We start from the raw sequence: 24,672 nt of genomic DNA on the forward strand, positions 1-24,672 counted from the left end.
AAAAGCTAGATAAGCAGTTTGCGAAGTTTCTGGAGGTGTTCAAAAAAATTCACATCAACATACCTTTCGCTGAAGCTCTTGAACAAATGCCTAGTTACGCGAAGTTCATGGAAGGTATTCTCTCTAGAAAGGTGAAGCTTGATGACTTAGAGACCGTTGCTCTCACGGAGGAATGCAGTGCGGTGCTGTAACAGAAATTGCCTCTGAAGCTTAAAGATCCTGGAAGCTTCACTATTCCTTGCACAATTGGAAAGGTGTCATTTGACAAGTGTCTATGTGACTTGGGAGCTAACATCAATCTAATGCCCTTGTCAATTTCTAAGAAGTTGGACTTGCCAAATCCAAAACCTACTCATATGACTTTCCAGTTGGCCGACCATTCTATTACATATCAGCGAGGTATTGTGGAGGATGTCTTGGTCAAGGTGGATAAACTCATCTTCCCTGCTGATTTTGTAATTCTTGATTTCGAGGAGGATAAAAAGATTCCCATAATCTTGGGAAGAACTTTCTTGGCTATTGGCCGAACCTTGATAGATGTGCAGAAAGGTGAGCTCACCATGCAAGTGATGGATCAGGATGTAACTTTTAATGTGTTCAATGCTATGAAATTCCCAACGAAAAATGAGGAGTGCTTTAAGGTAGAGATGGTCGATTCCGTGGTTAATTCTGAACTCGAACGATTGCTAAGGTCTGATGCCTTAGAAAAGGCCTTGTTGGGGAATTCCGATAGTGAAGACGATGAAGGGGATGAGCATTTACAATTTCTGAATACTTTTCCCTGGAAGAGGAAGATAGATATGCCTTTTGAATCTCTTGAAATGGAGGAGCTAGCTCCTAAGCGCCTCAAGCCATCTATTGAGGAAGCTCATACTCTTGAGCTTAAGCCTTTACCTGAACATTTGAGGTATGTATTTTTAGGTAATGCATCTACTTTTCCTGTTATTATTGCATCTGACCTTTCAGGTAGCGACGATGAGAAGCTTTTGAGAATTTTTAGAGAATTCAAATCGGCAATTGGTTGGACTATAGCAGATATCAAGGGAATCAGCCCTTCGTATTGCATGCACAAAATTCTGCTAGAGGAAGGAAGCAAGCCTACTGTTGAGCAACAGAGAACGTTAAATCCGATCATGAAAGAGGTTGTGAAGAAGGAAATCCTTAAGTGGCTAGATACAGGGATAATTTATCCCATTTCTGACAGTTCTTGGGTGAGTCCAGTTCCGTGTATGCCAAATAAAGGAGGTATCACTGTGGTTGCTAATGAGAAGAATGAGCTCATATCTACTCGAACAGTCACGGGGTGGAGATTTTGCATGGATTATAGGAAGATGAACAAGGCCACGAGAAAAGATCACTTCCCTCTGCCGTTCATTGATCAGATGCTTGACAGATTGGCTGGGCATGAATACTACTGTCTTCTGGATGGCTATTCGGGCTATAATCAAATTTTCATTGCTCCAGAAGATCAGGAGAAGACTACTTTTACTTGTCCACTTGGTACTTTCGCCTTTAGAAGGGTTTCTTTTGGATTATGTGCAGCACTGACCACATTTCAGAGATGCATGATGGCTATCTTCTCTGATATGATTGGTCAGAATGTGGAGGTGTTCATGGACGATTTCTATTTGTTTGGTGATTCATTTGATGAGTGCTTGCAGAATCTAGGATACGTTCTCAAGAGGTGTGTTGAGACCAATTTGGTTCTCAATTGAGAGAAATGTCACTTTATGGTGCGACATGGCATTATTCTTTGGCACAAGGTCTCTAGTAAGGGTCTTGAGGTCGACAAAGCCAAAGTGGGGGTCATCGAAAATCTTCCCCTACCAATTTCTGTTAAGGGAGTTCACAGTTTTCTTGGTTATGCGGGCTTCTACAGGCGGTTCATCATGGACTTCTCAAAAATTTCTAAACCTTTGTACAATCTTATAGAGAAGGATGTCCCATTTAAGTTTGATGATGAGTGCGTGGCTGCTTTTGAGTTCTTAAAGAAGAGTTTAATCACGGCACCTGTCATAACTGCACCAGATTGGAGTGAACCCTTTGAGATGATGTGCGATGCAAGTGACTATGCAGTTGGAGCAATTCTTGGGCAGAGAAAGAACAACATATTTCATGTGGTCTACTATGCTAGTAAGACCCTAAATGGTGCTCAACTAAACTACACTACTACGGAGAAAGAACTTTTGGCTATTGTCTATGGTTTTAAGAAATTTTGATCTTATTTACTTGGGACAAGGGTGACGGTTTTCACTGATCACGCTGCAATTCGATATCTCGTCTCGAAGAAGGACTCGAAGCCTAGATTGATCAGATGGGTTATTTTGCTCCAAGAGTTTGAATTAGAGATCAAGGACAGAAAATAGACTGAAAATCAAGTCGATGATCACCTCTCGATGGCAATTTCACTGGATAAGACATTAATAAATGAGTCTTTTCCCGATGAGCAGCTGTTTGGAGTGCAAGAGGAAGAACTGTGGTTTGCAGACATTGTGAACTACCTTGTGAATAATATCATGCCTCCCGACTTGTCATACGCTCCAAGGAAGAAGTTTCTACATGAAGTAAAGTGGTATATGTGGGATGAGACATTTCTTTTTTCGACAAGGAGCTGACCAAATCATCAGGAGATGTATTCCTTACAGCGAAACGGGGGGATCTTGCGAGATTGCCACTCAACGGCTTATGGAGGACATTATAGTGGAGAATAGATAACATCTCGTATTCTTCAAGCAGGTTTCTTTTGGCCGACCTTTTTAAAGATGCTCATCAGTTTATTTTGAAATGTGATCGATATCAACGTGTGGGTAATATGTCCAAGAGGGTTGAGATTCCTCTTAATGTGCTTCTCGAGGTTGAAGTCTTCCATGTTTGGGGAATTGACTTCATGGGGCCATTTGTCTCATCTTGTAATAATCAGTATATCTTGTTGGCGGTTGAGTATGTCTCGAAATGGGTTGAAGTTAAGGCGTTTCCAACAAACGATGTGACGGTAGTGCTTAATTTTCTTCAAAAGCAGATATTAACAAGATTTGGAACTCCAAGAGTCATAATCAGTAATGAGGGGTTGCATTTTTGCAATCGCAAGTTCACTACTATGATGCAAAGGTATAATGTAAATCATCGCATTGCTACGGCATATCATCCTCAGACGAATGGTCAAGCTGAGGTATCTAACAGAGAAATCAAGAGCATTTTAGAGAAAGTCGTGTGTCCATCGAGAAAAGATTGGTCTTTGAAGCTTGATGAAGTTGTTTGGGCGTATAGAACAGCATACAAGACTCCATTGAGAATGTCTCCATTTCAGTTGGTTTATGGTAAGGGGTGTCATTTGCCGGTGGAGCTCGAGCATAAAGCGTATTGGGCTTTAAAGAAGTTGAATCTTGATTGTTATTTCTAGTGAACTAACAATGAGATTTACAGAAGGGGGGTTGAATGTAAATCTCAAAACTTTTTCAAGTTTTGAGCAGTTTATAAAGACTGTGTGTTCAAGATGAACAAGTGTGTGAATTGCTTTAAGCTGATACAGACAGATATATATTCAAACACAAATGTAAAGAACACAATAAACCTTTAAAAACTTTTCTGGTGGATTTGTTGTTCCACCAGAGATGGTATTTCAGAAATTCTGTGATCTGAGAATTTGATCACAGCTGCATCCTAGTACAAACTAGATAATTTTTCTCTCAAGATTTTTCTAAACAGCTCTGGAAAAATTCTTATCTAATTACTAGCTACTACTTGGTTTATATGTTACCAAGTTTACAAGTGAAGACAAGGATATATAAAATAATAAAGTAAGATCTCCACTTGTTTCTTCTCCAGTTCACTCCAGTACTTTGTTGACTTAATGCCTCTTTATACTAGAGTAGAACGGCTGCTTTTTTCTGATGTTCCTGAAATTAGGCTGCCACATTTCAGTTATCTCTGTTCACCCACGTGCCTCTGTTTATAGGTACAACTACCACTTATCAACGGTTAATCAGAACATCCGTTGAAGCTTTCATCCGTTGATACACTCATCCGTTGAAGGATGTTATCCGTTGATGCTCTCATCCGTTGAAGGATGTTATTCGTTGAAGCTTTAGAGACATCCGTTGAAGCTTAGTTTCTCATCCGTTGAAGGTCTTTAAGTCATCCGTTGATACCACTTCATTTATACAAAATTACAAGGCATGAAATATTTACAATTGGCCTTCCTATCTGCATATCTTCTAGTAGTCAACATGACTCATAGTTTCTCTCAACTTCTAAGAATTACATCTTAAATACAGAGACTGAAATATGCTACAACACTAGACTTATTTCTAAGTAAAGGTACATCATCAACGGATAGCCAAAGTGGTCTTATCCGTTGAGGCTACAGACACTGAATTTCTACTTAAGTGTTTTGTTAAACATATCATCAACTAATGCACATATATTCCTAACAATCTCCCCCCTATTTATGTCTATAAAAATTGTAGGCATAAATTCAGGTTTAACTTGATGATAACAAAACACTTAACAGATATATGAATTGAAACTAAGTAGAAATTTAAAAATGCTGCAAAAATGTATGTACTAGGAGGTAATTGAAGATTTACAGTATTTCCAAGGGTGCTCCTCTAGCCTGAGCAAATCATCATTTTCTTCTTTGTTTCCTGGTTTTCTTTCCTAGCCCTTTGTCATTTTCCTCAATTTGGAGTTGGAGTTGTCTGAAGAATTCAGCTTCATCTTCAACACTGATATCCAACTTAGATTGCATTTCCTTGAGAGTTTCATTGCTGGCAATCTTGAGTTGGTCTTCAAGTCTGAAAAATCTTCTGACTCCTTTATCATCTCTAAATTCCATCAACCAATGAGGTGATTTGTGAATTGTAATTCCCCTTTCTTGAATGAGTAAAGTCCTGGGTAAAGCATTGGGCTCCCTCCAAGTTTTCCTTATATTGGCAATCTTGTTGAGAATTTCAGTCTTGGCAGTTCTGGTAAAGCCAGAATCCTTTTGTATAGCTGAAAAGACTCTAATCAAGGTAGAGTAGCCTTCATTCAGAATCCTGTGGAGAGGCCATGTTCTTTCCCCAGCTCCTTTGTATCTGAACACTAATCTCTCTGGTAGCTGTCTATAAGCAGCTATTCCTCTTACATCCTCCAGCTCATCCAGATAGAGTTCAATGTATGAAATTTCTTTTATGTCACAGATGTGAACATAATCATCTTTAGAAATGGATGGCTTAGGCTTAGGCTTTTGTTTTTGAGTGAATTTCTTAGAGGTTATGGGAGGTGTAGATTTGGGTTTTCTTTTCTGTTTCTTTGGTAGTGGAAGAGTGGTTAGAAAGGTAGGCAATTTGATGGTGTCCCAATCAATAGGTTCCTCTTTTGGAATGATTGGTTCACCATGGATGTTATAGTGGGATTAGCAACAAGAGGTTCAGGTATGGAAGGTAGTGGTTTAGATATAGATTTGGTTACTTCAGTATTATCTTCACTCCTTCTATGTGCCTTGGCCTTTCTTCTGTTTCCCTTCTGCCATTCCTCTCTTTCTTCCATACTCTCACCAAATATACTCCCAAAAACCTCATCTAGGTTTGCAATCTTGTCTTCACCCCTGACTTCAATTCCTTTCTCTTCTTCAACTTGACTTGACTTTAGCTGTTGTTCAAGCTTTGCTTGTGCTCTTTTGTCAGCCTTTAGTTGCTTGACTTCTTCCTTCTTGGCTATTGAGAATTTGGGATGTCCTTGCATCACACATATGCTCTTTCCCTCTCTAGAGATAATAGCCCTATTTCTCCTTACAGCCTCATCCATGGTCTCTTTGAGATAAGAAATACTCCTACCTAAAAGCTTGTTCTCATCAGCTTCTGGAGGAGGAAAGTCCACTTCTTTTAAAGGATTCTTTGTAGAGTCCTTATTGGATCTTTTATTGGGCTTGAGAATTATAGCTTGTAGTTCTTTGGAAGAAGCTTCTCCATCCTTATGTCTCCCTACTGGCTTGAGCTCCATGTTGATTGGTTCAATCTTTGTGCTATATTTCACAGATGTTGATTTATCTTGTGTAGAGCCAACAACAGTTGCAACCTTTCATCAATTCTCCTCCTTTGCTCTTTCACTTGAATTTCAGCTGCTGCTAGCTGAATCAAATCAATTCCATCAGGCTTTCCTTGATTTGAATGATTGGAGAAGTAGTGATGGCAGGAACTAGCACTTTAGATATTTTGATTTTGGTAGATGGCTCTCCTTCCCCTTCCCTTTAGGCTCTCCCCCTTTTGTTATCATCAAGGAGAGGGGTCAAGCCTTGTGCTTTTGCCAGCTGCATTAGGAGACTGGTTTGAGATTGTTTGGTTGTGAAGAATGGTGGCCACAGAATCTTCATAACTTGAACTCTGTCTTCCAACTTGGCCAGCCTTTTCTCAGTAACTGATTCCTTTTCAATCTCAAAACCAAGTCCTGCAATGTACCATAGGGCATGACTGAATCCAATTTTTCAGAACTGTAGGATTTCAAGTCAGCAATATCCTTCCTGAGATCATCCATACTCAGATTCTGCTTTACTTGCTGCAACTTCATGAGATGCAGTGAGTCCAGGTGAGCTTGAAGGATAGCCTTGATACTTGCATGTGAAGTGTTCTGAATGGCCTGTTGAATAGTGTTGATTTGTTTGACTAAGGAGACATTGAATTCCCCTGATCTATACTCCTTTGTCAAAGCCCATTCAGGTAGATTTGGAATTGAACTAGGGCCTTCATCTCCCCCTAAGTTCATGCTTCCATCAAAAGAAACAGAGTCATCATCATCAGAATTTACTCCAAATTCCTCAGATGGCTCACCAGCTGTAGAAGGCATCTTGTTAATAGCAGCTTTATCCCTTTGAAGAGATTCTGTGTGTACTAGATGTAGTGTCTTTTCTGCCTCCTCATTGCCCTGAGCAGCCAACATTTGATAGGCTGACACAGGATGAGTAAAAGTGTCAGCATCCAAGGAAATGTTATCAATTACAGCTTTGTAATGTTGCTGAAATTGTCTTTCCTTTTCAGCATCATCCACAATCATTGCTCTTTTTCTCTATTTTCTTGCATCAGGGGCTCCCCCTGGCTCACACAACTCACTCCCTCACCTTCACCTACTAAGGTGGTACTCCTCTCACTTACTTTTGCCATGCTGGAAGAAATAGCATGCATTTTTGAGCTCTCAATCTCTCCTTTTGCCTGGGAGCAACCCAGCCTCTCACTCAAATTTTCACTCCCTTCCCTCAATCCTAAGAGTGATTGCACAGTATTCATGTCTTCTACACTTGGAATTGATTCAGTTATGTGTGTAGAGACTATCAACGGATGTGGAATATCCGTTGAAGGTGAAACTGATGTTATCAACGGATAACTGCTGTTAAGCTTATCCGTTGAAGAGCAACCACTTGTCAACGGATGAGTGATATCCGTTGAAGAAGGAAAAGAAGTTGAAATTGAAAGTGATATAACTGTTGAATCTGTGTAGATTGATTTGAGATGTGGTGACACAGATCCTTCAATTATATCTGAAAGAATTTGCGGGTGATCCAACAAATCATCTAAGAGATGATGATCACCTGTATTTGAGTGGGGCTCCTCCCTGAGTTGTAAAGAGGGAGAATCAGGAATTGATGGGAATAACATATCCACATCCAGAGATGGTGATGAAGTGTTTGGTGATTGATGTGTATTATTGTGAGAGAATGGGGCTGTGACTCCACATTTATTGGAGCCACATCAAACTGAGTTTGAGAAGGCATAGATACAGATGGATGTATCTGTGCAGTGTGTGCACCCTGTGTAGAAGATTGGGTTCTAGCCTTCTTTCTTCTAATAAAAGCTTTTGTTGGTGAGTGTTTGGCTTCAGTGTCCCTCCCTCGTTTGTTCTGTGTTCCTGGTTGGGAACTATTTTCAATAGTAACATCCTTTTGGGAGGATGCAACTAGGGATGTGCTAGATACCTTTTCAACCACCACAGCTTTTTGAGAAACTGTGGCTTGGCTAGCTTGGGTACCACTCACCTCTCCCACCTTATCCTGGGGGGCTTTTTGATGTTCACCCCTCCCCTCACCACTCACTCCCTGTTCACTCCCTTCAGGGTTTTTGGTAGTTGTTACAACTGTTGTCTTTTGAGAGACAACAGAGGTAGGCTTCTTTGACTTGACTTTGGAAATTTTAGTTTTGGTGGCTTTGGTAGGAGCCTGTTTGGTCAAAGACACAGGTTCCATAGCCACACTAGAAGGCAAAGAAACAATGGGGTTGGAAATAGTAGGAGTTATGGAAACATTTACCTCACTTACCTGTGGTGCATTCATAATTGGCAAGTATACCAATGGCACCTGGCTGTTGAGGTTCATTCTCAAAAGATCTGCAAGGACCCTTTTCTCTTGTGCCCAGCATTTGAGCTTATTATTCTCATTGGATATAACCAAACCTTCAGCAACATGTTAGCTAACAACATAAAGAATCTAGCAAAGTAGATGTTATGTGGTCTATTAGCTTTGTTACCTAATCTGGAACCTAATTCTAGCATAACACAGTTGCTAAAATTAAAATACCTATCAGAAACAAGCATATAGAGCATATTAACTAGAGATGAAGTTATGGCATCAAAATTACTAATTTTCCCAGAGAAAACCTTGATAAAGGCATCTCCAAGAAAACTCCATTCTTTCCTAAGGCCTTTCCTTCTAATACTACCTAAACTAGCAGAATCAAAAGCATAGCCTATGGAATCTAGCATTGCAGAGACATCTTTATCAGTGTGTGGTGTCATGGCATTATTCTCAGGCAACTTAAAGCAAGATTGTATATCATCACAATTAATGCAATAGTCCTTACCTTTGAGAGAGAAGGCAATAGTCATATCTGTGGAGTTAAACTCTGCAGTTGTCCAAATTTCCTCTACCACCTCACAGTAGATGGTTGGGGCTTCCAACATCGCATAGCTCAGTTTGCAGTTCTTGATGAAGTCCATCATCTTGTGATAATCAGAATGGGCTTCATTCTTTTCAACCAAGACTATGAAATTATTCTTTTCATAAACAAATCCTGTTTGAGACATAATTTTGACTACTGGTGCCATTGTTGTGAGTAGAGGTTGCAGAGAAGAACTTGAGAAATAAGAGAGAGAGAGAATGATAATTGCAAGAAAGCGTAAAGTGAGAATAAGAATTCAATTGGGCTTATACTTTCTTGAATTAAAACGTAAATAATAATTAAAAGATACTTTTAAGTAAGTGATAGCCGTTCAGGAATAAATAAAACTGTAGAAATTCTGAAAACTACCGTAAATACACATACATACAACACTGTATATTTGTATCAACGGTTGAGTAAAAGAATCAACGGCTGTGAAACACCTGAAACGACTGATGTGACATTTCAACGGATAAGGTAAACTATTATCCGTTGAAAAGCACTTCAGCTTTATCCATTGACGGATAAAAATTCCAGAACTATTTTGTCTTTCAACGGATAATGAACATCCGTTGACAGAACAATTTTGACTTTCAACGGATAGGGAACATCCGTTGATGGAATAATCTGTGTTAGAAGTCAAATTTGTTCTAGTGGCTAATACATTTCAGGCTTCAAATCAAATTGCAATAAGACATGAATTTTAAGAGTAATTAAGCATACCTAGCTCACTTACCAATCTTGTGAATGTTGATTCATCAAGTGGCTTGGTAAATATGTCAATTTGTTGTTCACTTGGAACAAAATGTAGTTCCACTGTACCATTCATGACATGCTCCCTAATGAAGTGGTACTTGATATCAATGTGCTTGGTTCTTGAGTGCTGTACAGGATTCTCTGTTATGGCTATGGCACTTGTGTTGTCACAAAAGATAGGAATTTTATCAACATGAAGTCCATAGTCAAGGAGTTGATTTCTCATCCATAACACTTGAGAGCAGCAACTTCCAGCAGCAATATATTCAGCCTCAGCTGTAGAAGTAGAGACTGAATTTTGCTTTTTGCTAAACCATGATACAAGCTTGTTTCCCAGGAATTGGCAGGAGCCTATTGTACTTTTCCTGTCTATTTTGCAACCTGCATAGTCTGCATCTGAATAACCAATTAGATCAAAGCCAGATTCTCTAGGATACCAAATACCTAAATTTGTGTACCCTTGAGATATCTGAAAATCCTTTTGATAGCTATTAAGTGAGACTCCCTAGGATCAGCTTGAAATCTAGCACACAGACATGTAGCAAACATTATATCTGGTCTGCTAGCAGTTAAATATAAAAGTGAACCAACCATGCCTCTATAACTTGTAATGTCCACAGACCTTTCAGTCTTATTTAATTCAAGTTTGGTGGCAGTGGCCATGGGAGTTTTTGCAGATGAACATTCCATTAAGTCAAACTTCTTTAAAAGATCATGAATATATTTAGTTTGACTAATGAAAATTCCATTACTAACTTGTTTAATTTGTAAACCAAGAAAATAGGTTAGTTCTCCCATAAGGCTCATTTCATAATTACTTTGCATTAGCTTAGCAAACTTTTTACAAAGTTTATCATCTTTAGAACCAAATATTATGTCATCTACATAAATTTGAACAAGTATACTAGAGCCATTAACATTTCTAAAGAAGAGAGTTTATCAACAGTACCTCTAGTGAAGTGATTCTCCAAAAGAAATTTTGATAAGGTTTCATACCAGGCTCTAGGTGCTTGCTTCAGTCCATAGAGTGCTTTCAACAGATAATACACATAGTCTGGAAAATTTGGATCTTCAAATCCTGGAGGTTGACTTACATAGACTTCTTCCTCTAATTTCCCATTTAGAAATGCACTTGACATCCATTTGATAGACTTTGAAATTGGCATGGGCTGCATAGGCTAGAAAAATTCTGATGGCTTCAAGTCTTGCAACAGGAGCATATGTCTCATCAAAATCTATTCCCTCTTGCTGAGAATAGCCTTTAGCAACCAATCTGGCTTTATTCCTTATGATAATGCCATTTTCATCCATCTTGTTTCTGAATACCCATTTTGTGTCAATAGGACTCTTGTTCTTTGGTTTGGGTACCAGCTTCCAAACTTGGTTTCTCTCAAATTGGTTTAGCTCTTCCTGCATAGCTAATATCCAATCTGGATCCAATAAGGCTTCTTCCACTTTCTTAGGTTCCTCCTGAGATAGAAAACTACTATACAGACATCATCTTGAGTAGCTCTTCTTGTTTGCACTTTAGATGATGCATCACCAATGATCAGTTCAAAGGGATGATTCTTGGTCCATTTCCTTTGAAGTGGAAGATGAGCTCTAGATGAGGTGGCCTCAGTATTGTCATGATGTGAGACAGAGTGTTGACTAGTTGAAACTCCCCCTGAGTTGTTGGTCCTTTGCAGGGTACTTGGAGTTCTATCAACTGATGATGTAAATCGATTATCCGTTGATGAGATATGATCAACGGATGCTTCATTTTGTACTTCAACGGATGATGCACTATGTCTTTCAACGGATACTGCATTGCCTCTATCAACGGATGCAGTATTTTGTGCATTATCCAAGGGCATGTTTTGAATCCCTTTTGAAGTGTCATCTCCATCAATCTCCTCTTCACTATCATCACAATATATCTCAATGTTGTCAAATTTGAGTCTCTCATTGTCCCTCATCTGTTAGTCCATCAATCTTTTTGTCATCAAACACAACATGCACAGATTCCATAACAATGTTGGTTCTTAGATTGTAGACCCTATAAGATTTTCCAGCTGAATAACCAACAAATATCCCTTCATCAGCCTTTGCATCAAACTTCCCTTTATGGTCAGATTGATTCCTTAGTATAAAGCATTTACATCCAAAGACATGAAGAAAGTTTAGAGTTGGTTTTCTTCTCTTGAACAACTGATAAGGAGTCATGCCTTTAGCTTGATTGATCAAAGAGATATTTTGAGTGAAACAGGCACAATTAACAGCTTCAGCCCAGAAATATGTTGGTAACTTTGATTCTTCAAGCATTGTTCTGGCAGCCTCAATTAAAGATCTGTTCTTTCTTTCAACTACCCCATTTTGCTGAGGTGTTCTTGGAGCTGAGAACTCATGCATGATTCCATTTTCTTCACAGAACAGCCTCATTGATAAATTCTTGAACTCAGTTCCATTGTCACTCCTGATATTCCTAACCTTCAAGTCAGGATGATTATTGATTTGCCTGATGTGATTGATAATGATTTCACTTGCTTCATCCTTTGATCCAAGAAAATAGACCCATGAAAACTTTGAGAAATCATCTACAATCACTAAGCAATATCTTTTTCTTGCAATTGACAATACATTGACTGGTCCAAACAAATCCATATGTAGCAGCTGTAATGGTTCATCAATTGTTGTTTCAAGCTTCTTTTGAATGATGCTTTCCTTTGTTTGCCTTTCTGACAAGCATCACACAGACCATCCCTTGAGAATTCAACAAGAGGAATTCCTCTTACTAAGTCCTTTTTGACTAGATCATTCATTGTCTTGAAATTCAAATGGGATAGCTTCTTGTGCCATAGCCAACTTCAACTGTACTTGCCTTGCTGAAGAGACAAGTAATAGATTCTGCATCTGTAGAGTTGAAGTCACTATGTACACATTTCCTTTTCTAACTCCAGTTAGAACCACTTTGTTGTCTTTCTTACTAGTGACAACACAGGCTTCAGAATTGAAGGAAACTGTATTCCCTTTATCACATAGTTGACTGATGCTCAGTAAGTTATGTTTGAGACCATCAACTAATGCAACTTCATCAATGATGACATTCCTTGTTGAAATCAAGCCATATCCCATAGTAAACCCTTTGCTGTCATCTCCAAAGGTTATGCTAGGGCCAGCTCTTCCTTAAACTCTGTGAGCAGGGAGAAATCTCCTGTCATGTGTCTTGAACAGCCACTGTCCAAGTACCATAGATTTCTTCTATTTCCCTGATTGCTTGATGAACTAACTTCATTTTCCTCAGAATCAGCCATGAGAGCTAAGTTGACATACTCCACATCTTCATTCTTTCTCTCCATCAGCTGCCCAATCTTTTCTTGAGTAATGAAAGCCCTTTCCTTTTGCTTGAGCAGATCAAAATATTTCTTCTTGTAATCTACTTGGTCAAATTTCTTCTTTTCAGAAGTTGGCTTTCTGCACTCACTTGCAAAGTGTCCACTTATACCACAATTGAAACACTTGAACTTTGATTTGTCCACCATGTTCTTATGAGGTTTAGTGGCTCTAGTGTTTTTCTTAAACTTCATCTTTGCAAATCTCCTGGACAGAAATGCAAGATGCTCATCAACACTATCAGAGTCATCTTGACTGGAGTTGTCTTCATTCTCAGCAACTTGCTCTTTTCCTTTGCTTGATTCCTGATATCTTGTACCATCTTTGGAGTTTGATGTAGATCTCACAGTTTCTTGTCTGCATTCCCTCTCATTTTCAGCTACCAATGCAACTGAACTTCCTTTCTTTCTCCCCTTCTCCAATACCTCATCCTGTTCCAACTCTAGTTCATAAGTCTTCAAGATTCCATATAATCTTTCAAGAGTGAAGTCCTTATAATCCTGAGAGTTCTTAAGGAGACAGTCATGGGTTTCCATTCCTTTGGCAAGGATCTTAAGAATTTAAGATTTGAATCCTTCACTTGGTACACTCTACCATACAGCTTCAATCCATTCAACAGCTTTTGGAATCTGTTAAATGTGTCATTTAAAGATTCATTTTCTTCAAAATGAAAATACTCTACTGTTGAATGAGAAGCTGCATCTTGTTCTCTTTTACTTGTTCTGTACCTTCACACAGCAGCTGAACTGTGTCCCAAACCTCTTTGGCAGTTGAGCAATTTATCACATTATCAAACATATCCTTGTCAAGACCATTAAACAAAATGTTCATAGCCTTCTTATCCTTGTGGACTTCTTCTGTGTCTTCCATTGTCCATTCTGCTCTAGGTTTTGGAATGGATTGACCAACAGCAATTGTGGCCGTAGCAACTGTGGCTTTGTGGGGAATGTGAGGACCATTCTCAATGCAGTTTACATAACCTTCATCTTGGAGAGTAGATGAAGGTGCATTTTCACCTTCCAATGGTGATAACTGTCTTTGTCAAGAACTGGGATCTTTACTCCAATATCCTTCTTACTCATCTTTGTTAGTTTCCAAGATCTTTAAACTCTTTGTTTGTCAAGAGCCTGCTCTGATACCAATTGTTATTTCTAGTAAACTAACAATGAGATTTACAGAAGGGGGGTTGAATGTAAATCTCAAAACTTTTTCAAGTTTTGAGCAGTTTATAAAGACTGTGTGTTCAAGATGAACAAGTGTGTGAATTGCTTTAAGCTGATACAGACAGATATATTCAAACACAAATGTAAAGAACACAATAAACCTTTAAAAACTTTTCTGGTGGATTTGTTGTTCCACCAGAGATGGTATTTCAGAAATTCTGTGATCTAAGAATTTGATCACAGCTGCATCCTAGTACAAACTAGATAATTTTTCTCTCAAGATTTTTCTAAACAGCTCTGGAAAAATTCTCATCTAATTACTAGCTACTACTTGGTTTATATATTACCAAGTTTACAAGTGAAGACAATGATATAATAAAATAATAAAGTAAGATCTCCACTTTTCTTCTCCAGTTCACTCCAGTTTGTTGACTTAATGTCTCTTTATACTAGAGTAGAAAGGTTTTTTTGCTGATGTTCCTGAATTAGGCTTCCACATTTCAGTTATCTCTGTTCACCCACGTGCCTCTGTTTGTAGGTAAACTACCACTTATCAACGGTTAATCAGAACATCCGTGAAGCTTTCATCCGTTGATACACTCATCCGTTGAAGGATGTTATCCGTTGAAGCTTTCATCCATTGATGCTCTCATCCGTTGAAGGATGTTTCCGTTGAAGCTTAGAGACATCCGTTGAAGCTTAGCTTCTCATCCGTTGAAGGTCTTTAAGTCATCCGTTGATACCACTTCATTTATACAAATTACAAGGCATGAAATATTTACAATTGGCCTTCCTATCTGCATATCTTCTAGTAGTCAACATGACTCATAGTTTCTCTCAACTTCTAAGAATTACATCTTAAATACAGAGACTGAAATATGCTACAACACTAGACTTATTTCTAAGTAAAGCTACACCATCAACGGATAGCCAAAGTGGTCTTATCCGTTGAGGCTACAGACACTGAATTTCTACTTAAGTGTTTTGTTAAACATATCATCAAACTAATGCACATATATTCCTAACAGAGTTTGACCGCTGCTTTGACCTTCGTGATATATTTAAATTATCGAATAAGAATCTATTTTATTTAAGTTTTGGTATTTAGATTTAATAGTCCGGAAGTGCGGGCTGTTACACACTGGTGGACAAGGAATATGACATTGAAGATTCAAATCTAAAATTCTTTTTAGCTCTTCCTGAATGTTGGGATTTGAAAGCTATTATAAGAGATAACTATGCTCTTGATGAAACTACTATTGATGAAACTACTCTTGATGAAATTTATGGAATGCTCAAGACTTATGAACTAGAGATGGATCAAAAAAGAAGAGACATGGGAGAAAGTTAAGAACAGTTGCTCTTAATGCTGAGGAGAAATCCCCCAAAGTGGATATCTCAAAGAAAGGAAAAGGAAAGGCTCTCATCATAAAGTCTGATTCAGAATCATCAAGTTCTGATGATGATGATTCAGAAACTGAAATCTACCTGAAGTAGATGCTGATGAAGAGATTATGAAGTTGTATGCTCTTATGGTGAAAGGTATCACAAAGATAGACTACAGGAAATTCAGAAGAGGAAAGAAGTTTCCAGGAAAGGTAGAAGTTCTAATAAGAAGGGCTTCAGAAAATCTGAAGGCAAAGGAGGAAATTCTGACAGAGGAATTACTCAAATGTCAAATGCTATAACTGTGGTGAGAAATGCCACATATCTCCTGACTGCAAGAAAGGAAAGAGTGACAAAGGCAAGGCACTTGTCACAAAGAAGAAAAATTGGACAGACACCTCAGATTCTGAAGATGAGGAGAACTATGCCTTGATGGCAAATGCAGATAGCAGTTCTGATGCTGCTGAGTTAAAGGTACCTCAAACAACTTATGTATTTCATACTGATGATATTACTGAGTTGAGATTATATCTTAAAACGATGTTTATTAGCTATAGAGATCAAACTTTAACATGTGAAAGATTAACTTCTGAAAATCTTACTTTTAAAAAAAGGAATGATTATTATTTAGAAAAAGAGTTAGTTATGTTCCATCAAACTCAGAAGGATAGAGATGATGCTTTCTATGTGAGAGATGAAGTGCTAAAAATGAATAAATCTCTAAAAACTGAGTTAGAAAAGGAGAGAGAGATTATCAGGACTTGGACTAACTCTGGCAGAACAACTCAGAATATACTAAGTAGTGAGAATTGGAAAGGGCTTAGGTTATGGAGATGAGAAAAGTGAAAAGGAACTGAACAAGTTAAGCCAATTATTGTTAAACAGGCTACTAAGCCAAAGGTAAATCATGTTAAATTTGTAACTTAAACTGTAAAGTCTAATTCTGAAAAGATGAAAGATATTGAGACAAAGTGATAGCAGAGTCAACTCCTGACAAATTAGAACAGGATAAATCAACTGAAGTTAACATAGGCTTAATGACAAAGAAGCAGTTTAAACATAAGCTGAAAGAGATTACCAGTGTAAACAAGGTAAAGGAAGCTAGAAAAATAGGAATGGAAAGGAAGGTGTAATAAAAGCAACAATTATATGTCTGTTCCTAATGCTCCTAGAAAGAAATGCTATAACTGTGGAAACTCTAATCATCTGTCTTCTTTTTGTAGGAAGAATAAGAATATAAACTCCTTACCTTCTAAGTCAGGAGTTAAGAGTCAGTCTGTTAGGTTTAAGCCACAAAATCCTTGTTTTCATTGTGGTAGTGTGTGACATTCCATTTATACTTGTAAGGAGTATCATAGTTTGTACTATGATTATTATCAGATAAAACCTTCTTTAAAGAAAGTAACTTTAATTCCTTCTAGTGTAAAGTATGATGCAAAGTCTGATAATGTTAATACTGATAAGAAAATTGTTAGCATAAACTCTGATATTAAATTCGCTGCAAATGTTAACAAACTTAAAAAGGCCAAAGGATCCAAGCAAGTATGGGTCCTTAAAACTAACTTTAGTGGTCTTTGTGATTGCAGGGCAACATGAAGAACATCCTAGTTCTGGATAGTGGATATTCAGGACATATGACTGGAAATAAAGCCCTGCTATCAGACTTTATGGATAAAGCTGGCCCAGGAGTTTCTTATGGAGATGGCAACATTGGGAAAACTATGGGATATGGCAAGATCAATCTTGGGAATGTCATTATTGAATCAGTAGCTCTAGTCTCAGGACTTAAACACAATCTGTTGAGTATAGGTCAAATCTGTGACAGAGGTTATCATGTGAATTTCTTTGAAGAACAATGTGAAGTTATAAGTAATTCAACAGGCAAAGTGGTTCTGAAAGGATACAGGCATGGTAACATTTATGAAGTCAGACTTTCAACAAGTACTGATGGTTTGCAATTTGTCTATTGAGTAGAGCATCAATTGAAGAAAGCTGGAATTGGCACAAGAAACTCTCTCATTTAAATTTCAACAATATAAATGAGCTTGTAAAGAAAGATCTTGTGAGAGGACTTCCAAAAATAGTATTTGCTTCTGATGGCCTTTGTGATTCATGTCAGAAGGCAAAACAAAGAAAATCTTCTTTCAAGAGCAAAACTGAGTCATCAATTCTTGAGCCTTATCACCTACTGCATGTTGATTATTTGGTCCATTCAATGTCATGTTTATTGCAAAGAAAAATATGTTATGGTTATAGTGGATGAGTTCACAAGGTACACATGGGTGTACTTCTTGCACAAGAAGATTGAAACTGCATCTACCCTAACTGATCATGTCAGACAGCTGGATAAATTGATCAAAGATTCTGTTAAAATTATAAGGAGTGATAATGGCACTGAGTTCAAGAATTCAATCATGAAAGAGTTCTGCAAAGATCATGGAATTAAACAGGAATTTTCTGCACCTGGAATTCCACAGCAAAATAGAGTTGAAGAAAGAAAGAACAGGATTCTCATTGAAGCTGCACGAACAATGCTTGATGAAGCAAAGCTTCCAACATATTTTTGGGCTGAAGCTGTGCAGACTGCTTGTTTTACACAAAATGCAACACTCATAAACAAGCATGGAAAAACACCATATGAAATGGTGAAGAAGAAGAAGTCAAATCTGAAATACTTTCATGTGTTTGGTTACAAGTGTTTTGTTCTTAAGACTCATCCTGAACAGCTTTCCAAATTTGATCTAAAAGCTGATGAAGGAATTTTTGTTGGATATCCACTTTCCACAAAAGCCTTCAGATATAATTTGAGAACAAGAGTTGTTATGGAATCTATCAATGTCTCTTTTAATGATAAGAAGATTACTGGACTTGAATATTTGATGATCATGATCAGCTGAGATTTGAGAATGAAGATTTAAATTCTGATTTTGAAAATTCTGATCATGTAAGTTCTGATGGATTAAGTTCTGATGTCATTGAAACTCTGGTAATAACTCCAAAGGAAAATGCACCTGTCCAGGGGGAGCAAGCTGAAGATCCTACCGCATCTCAAGACTCTCGAGAAGCATCAGAACCTGTCACTGGCTCTTCAATTCTGATTCATCTAGTTATGATGAGCCAAATTCTGATAATTCTGGAAGCTCTGATTCTTCAACTCCTGAAAAATCAAATTCAATTTCTGAAGTCTCAGAGAGCATAACTACAGGGGGAGCATCAAAAAATTGATGGAGACAGTATGGATCATGGGGGAGGATCCAGTTCTAGAGATCAACTTCCATCTGCAAGGAAGTGGATTAAAGCACATACACCTGATTTAATCATTGGAGATCCTGAAGCAGGTGTCAGAACTAGAACTGCAACTTCAAATGAATGTCTCTATCATTCTTTTCTATCTCAGACTGAACCAAAGAAAGTGGAAGAAGCTCTTCAAGATGCTGAATGGGTGCAAGCAATGCAGGAAGAGTTAAATGAATTTGAAAGAAATAAAGTCTGGACCCTAGTGCCAAGACCAAAGAATAGATCAGTTGTTGGTACAAAATGGGTATTTATAAACAAAACCGACAGTGATGGCATAATTACAAGGAATAAAGCAAGACTGGTTGCTAAAGGTTACTCTCAGCAGGAGGATATTGATTATGATGAAACATTTGCACCAGTTGCAAGATTAGAAGCCATAACGATCTTTTTGGCTTATGCTGCTCACAAGAAGTTTAAAGTCTTTCAAATGGATATAAAAAGTGTTTTTCTCAATGGAGAGTTGGAAGAAGAGGTATATGTTGAACAACCTCCAGGATTTGTAGATCCTAAATTTTTCAATCATGTCTACAGGCTTGACAAAGCACTTTATGGCCTTAAGCAAGCTCCAAGAGCATGGTATGAGACTTTAGCTCAATTCCTTCTGGAAAGTGGATTTCATAGAGGTACAATTGACAAGACTTTATTCTACCTCAACCATGGAAAGGACTTATTGGTACAGATATATGTTGATGATATCATATTTGGTTCTACTAATTCCAAACTGTGTGAGAAGTTTGCAAAGCTAATGCAGTCTAGATATCAAATGAGTATGATGGGAGAACTCAGCTATTTTCTGGGCCTTCAAGTCAAGCAAATTAAAGAAGGCACTTTTATCTGTCAATCCAAGTATACCAGGAATTTACAGAAGAAATTTGGAATGCAATATTGTTCAACTGCATCCACTCCCATGGCCACTGCAACCAAGTTAGATAAGGATATGGTAAATCAGTAGATATTAATAACTACAGAGGTATGATTGGCTCATTACTCTATCTAACTGCAAGTAGACCTGATATCATGTATGCTACTGTCTTTGTGCAAGATTCCAGGCTGATCCAAGAGAACCTCACTTATTAGATGTGAAAAGAATTTTCAAGTACCTTAAGGGTACAGCTGATCTAGGATTTTGGTATCCAAGGGAATCAGATTTTAAGCTAATTGGTTACTCGGATGCAGATTTTGCAGGATGCAAAATAGACAGGAAAAGTACCAGTGGAAGCTGCCAATTTCTTGGAGGCAGATTGGTTTCTTGGTTTATCAAGAAACAAAAGTCAATTTCCACATCAACTGCAGAAGCAGAATATATTGTTGCAGGGAGCTGTTGTGCACAGATTCTTTGGATGAAGAATCAGTTACTAGATTATGGGTTAGAATTTTCTAAAATCCCTATTTACTGTGATAATCAAAGTGCTATTGCTATGACAGGTAATCCAGTTCAACACTCAATGACAAAGCACATCAGCATAAGGTACCATTTCATAAGGGAACATGTGGATGAAGGTACAGTGGAATTGCATTTTGTTCCAACAGATAAACAGGTAGCAGATATCTTCACAAAACCACTATGTGAAACTACTTTTATAAGATTGGTAAATGAACTTGGAATGGTTTAGGTTCTTTCTCTAAATCTGCTTAGTTTTTGTTCTCATGCATCAGACTTTATGATCAGTGTTTACAGATTGTATTATCAATATGTAATCTGTGCTTAATTTGAAAATTCATTAAATGCTGATTGTTATCTGGTGTGGATTTATATACTCTGATAAGTGTTTTGAATGTTTGTGGCTATTCAATCCAATGAGGATAACTGTGCTAGATGCTGACCTGGTAGTCTTTAACATACTAGAAATCCCATGTTTGAATTAGTTGTTTATGTGGAAACTCGTTAACACAAGCAGATTCTGATATTGAGCTTAGTCAAGTTTACTTTGTGTATCTTAATACTAAGTCACAAACTAGATTCTTGTTTCTTATCTGTCAAATTCTGTTGTCAGTAAATCTTAAGAATGAACTAAGTGCTGATAAGCCTCACTTATCAAAAGAAAAGAAAAAAAAAAGAAAAGAATAAAAGTCAGGTACTCCTTTGAGATCTAGAGTAAAAATGTGGAAGGGAAGACCCAAGTGCATTGATGGTATTAAGTAATATGCATTGCAAAAAAAATTTCTTGGTGACTTTTCACACTCTATGATTACTGGAGAAATACTCTGATAACATCATAAATTCTGATAAGCAGTCGTGACTCACTTACACTGAGAAACCACTGTAATTTTTTTTCAAAAGATGCATAAAATGAGCACAAACAGTTGAGGTGGACTCTTGCATAAATTTGTTTTATAGTAGACACCATGAATGATGACAGATTTTAAGCATTTTTCTTAGTTATGCCTTATTTCTAAGATGTACTGAAGTTGATCAGACTTTAATCTTTATCTGATATTTTGCTGAATGCACACACTTTCACTCCATATGAATGATGAAAATTACTGTGGTGATTTAAGTTGTTTTTGACAAACAGTTAAGTGTCATTTGTATAATTTCTGAGAACATGTTATGATGGAAGTTTTGATGATTAAACTCTGAAGAAAACAAGTCAGTATTTGTATGAAGAATCACAGAAAAATATTCACTATTTGAGTACAGAAGCCATGTTCTGATAACTGTTAAAATCCGATATGAGTTAAGTTATGATATTAAATCCTGATGGAATTTTTGATGCTTACGTGGTATTTTTCTTTACTTGACTTATTTGTGGTAAAATCTGAAACAGTCATATTTAAATCAGAATAAATTTGGGTAAGTTAAAAACAGTCATAATCATTATGGGTTAGTGGTTAACGTGTTGGTTTTGAATAAATGCATGTGCACGATAATTATTGCCTATTTTACGTGCCCATTAACTCATGTTTTAACTTTTTACTGACTGTCCATGCGTTGTCAGGTGTAAAGTGTATCCCATGCTTCAAAAATATAACTGTTAAGTGGAGAGAGTATATATATGGGAGTGAAAAGATTTTCTAATCTTTTATTTACTTTTCTATTTTTCATCTCTCTTATTCTCTCTTTCTCTAATATTCTCTGAAGCGGTCTTCTTTCAAGACTTTTATCAAACACCTTGCAAACATTCTCTGTCTCACTTAATTTCTTACAGAGATGGCACCAAAAGACGTGATTTTCAATGGAGCTAAGTTTGTTCCTAACAACTACTCCTCCATTCTTAGCAAGGCTGAACTCCATCGGAACTTCACTTCATTCAGGATTTTCTCACTAATTCTGATATTGGGTACGCTCTAGCCCAACCTGATGCAGTCTCTGGAACTCAAGTGCTGGAGGAGAAGTGGAGTATATGATGATGGTGGTGCTCAAGGGTCCCCAAGTATAATCTTTTTATCAGGGGAGGATGAGCATGTCGTAACTTTGGCTACAGTATGCCAAGCACTGCAGCTGCCTGAGAACTGTGCCTATTCCACTGTTGAGAAGCCAGTTCTTCAAAATATGATGGCCAATCTGGGGTATGAAAGGACATTAGCCAAGCTGGGTCAATAGAAGAGACCTTATATAAGAAGGGAATGGAGTTTCTTCTTCGACTCATCACCAAGGCTTTTGCAAACAAATGTTCTAATTTTGATGCCATCCCCATCCTGAGTCAACAAATCGGGTATGCTCTCATTAATCAAACCAATTTTGATTATGCAAGTGTTGTTTTAGATTTTATTGGGGATAGGATGATAGAAGATAGAAATACTGTCTATTTTGCTAGATTCTGTCAGCTTATTTATAGCTTTTGTTATGATAATAAGCCCCAAGTAGCTCATGAATTACTTCCATCATTCAAACTAGCCAAAAGAGCTTTTAATGACTTATTATCGACTGATAATAAGAAGGCTATGTTGAGACCCCTCCAAATACCTTTATCTGTCAAACAAGCCTTAATAATCTATGATCCGGTGAAATACACTACATTATATCCTGATGTCCAACCATCAGAACCTCAACCATCAGCACCTACCACCTCTACACAAACACCTCAGACTTCTCAACCATCAGCACAAACAACCAGACCTTTATCTTCCTCAAACCTCTAACAAAACAAATTCTGTTCCTCGACCTCTACAAAAGAGAAGGAAGATGATTCTCAGAGATGAGTCTGAGAGTGAAGAGGAAACAATTGAAGCACGAGTTCATGCATCTGAACCTGTGATAGTTGAAGCGGAGAATATTACTTCTCAGAAAGAATAGCAGCTCAAAGTTCTGATACTTTGAAAAGGAAATTTGTAAATTCTGATGTTGCTGAAGCAACTCCTTCACTGGCAAGGAGATTGAAGAAAATGAAGGCAAGGAGGTATTTGGCTAAGGCTATATGAAGATACTGAAGAATATGAGGAAGGGGATCAGGAATCTCTGATCTCACAAGAACCAATTATTATTAAAGCCCTTCAAGCTCAAGCCAAAGACACTGCTAATGACACAGTTGTTACCCCTTTTGTCTCTACTATTAAGGCTACAGATGATGCTAAAGAACAAACTGATAATTCTGAAATAGATATTCATAATTTGAATATACCTAAAGTTCTTTATCTGGAAGCTCCATCTACATCAAAGACACCAGCTCTGGAGATAAATTCTGCTGATCAGAATTTAGATGATGTAATTCCTGAATCTCCAGTTGCTTCACACACTGTTGAGCTATCAGAACAGAATGAGTCTTCCTCAAGTTATGATGACAGTGTTTCTGCTGAGACTCCAGAACCTATTCTGGGCAAGGAAGAATTGGTGAAGAAATTTGTTGAAAAGGAAGCACATATTCCTTAGGAGGATGCTCACAGAGGTGTTGAGTGGACCAAGAAGTGGAATGAATCAGATTTATTCCATGTTCTAAAATTCTGACAGAGCATATTGCAAAAGCTGATGAGTTGCTCACAAATACTGATTTCAAGACACAACTCAAGATCACAGCTCTGTCTACAAAACATCTTCAAGGTCTACATACTGCTACTCATGAAAAGGTTGATACACTCAGAGAACAAGATGATAAGCTCGATCAGGTGCTCAAGCTTGACAAAAACAGGTATATCAGACCTATTTCTGAAAAAGTTACAGCCATTGAGAAAACTCAAGAGAAGCAAGGCCCAAATTGTTGAGGTTCTGGTCAATCAAGCTTCTCAGAAAGCTCAATTGGATGAAATCCAATCTTCAGTTGAACTTCTTCTTTCTCTCTTACTTCCTGATGATGCCAAAAAGGGGAAAAGGTAGTTAATTCCAATGCTCATCTACTCAAGAACTAAAGAAAATGATGATAAAGGTGATGACCAGGGAAACTCTGAAAAGAGCAGAGGTCAAAGAAAAGTTCAAGGAAAATCTTCTATTCAGAACAAGTCAAATTCTGATGCTGTGAATGCTCAAAGATTGAAGTCAAGTGGTGATAAGTAAATTCTGATGTCAAATTCTGATATTCAGTCAGGATCTGAAGACTCTCAGAAGTTCTTACAAACTCTGAAGTTAAAAGGGAAGCAGGCTACTGTTTATTACAAAGATCCTAAAATCCAGACACTTGATGAGGAGATAACAAGAAGATTAAATCTGAAACACAATCCAAGAATGGATTTAGAAACTCTCAAGGAGGAAGAAGCTAGATTTGCTGCTGAGAAGACAAATCCTAAGTCTAAAACTTTTGATGCAAAGAAACCTCCATGGCCAAAGGAAAAGGGCATTGTGATCAAGGAAAAGTCAAATTCTGAAACTTCAAAGTTCATAACTAGATCACAGACTGAGAGTAATCCCAAAGACAAAGGGAAAG

Source organism: Apium graveolens, chromosome 10 (assembly GCF_009905375.1).
Source record: "Apium graveolens cultivar Ventura chromosome 10, ASM990537v1, whole genome shotgun sequence".
In the NCBI taxonomy this organism is placed as follows: Eukaryota; Viridiplantae; Streptophyta; class Magnoliopsida; order Apiales; family Apiaceae; genus Apium; species Apium graveolens.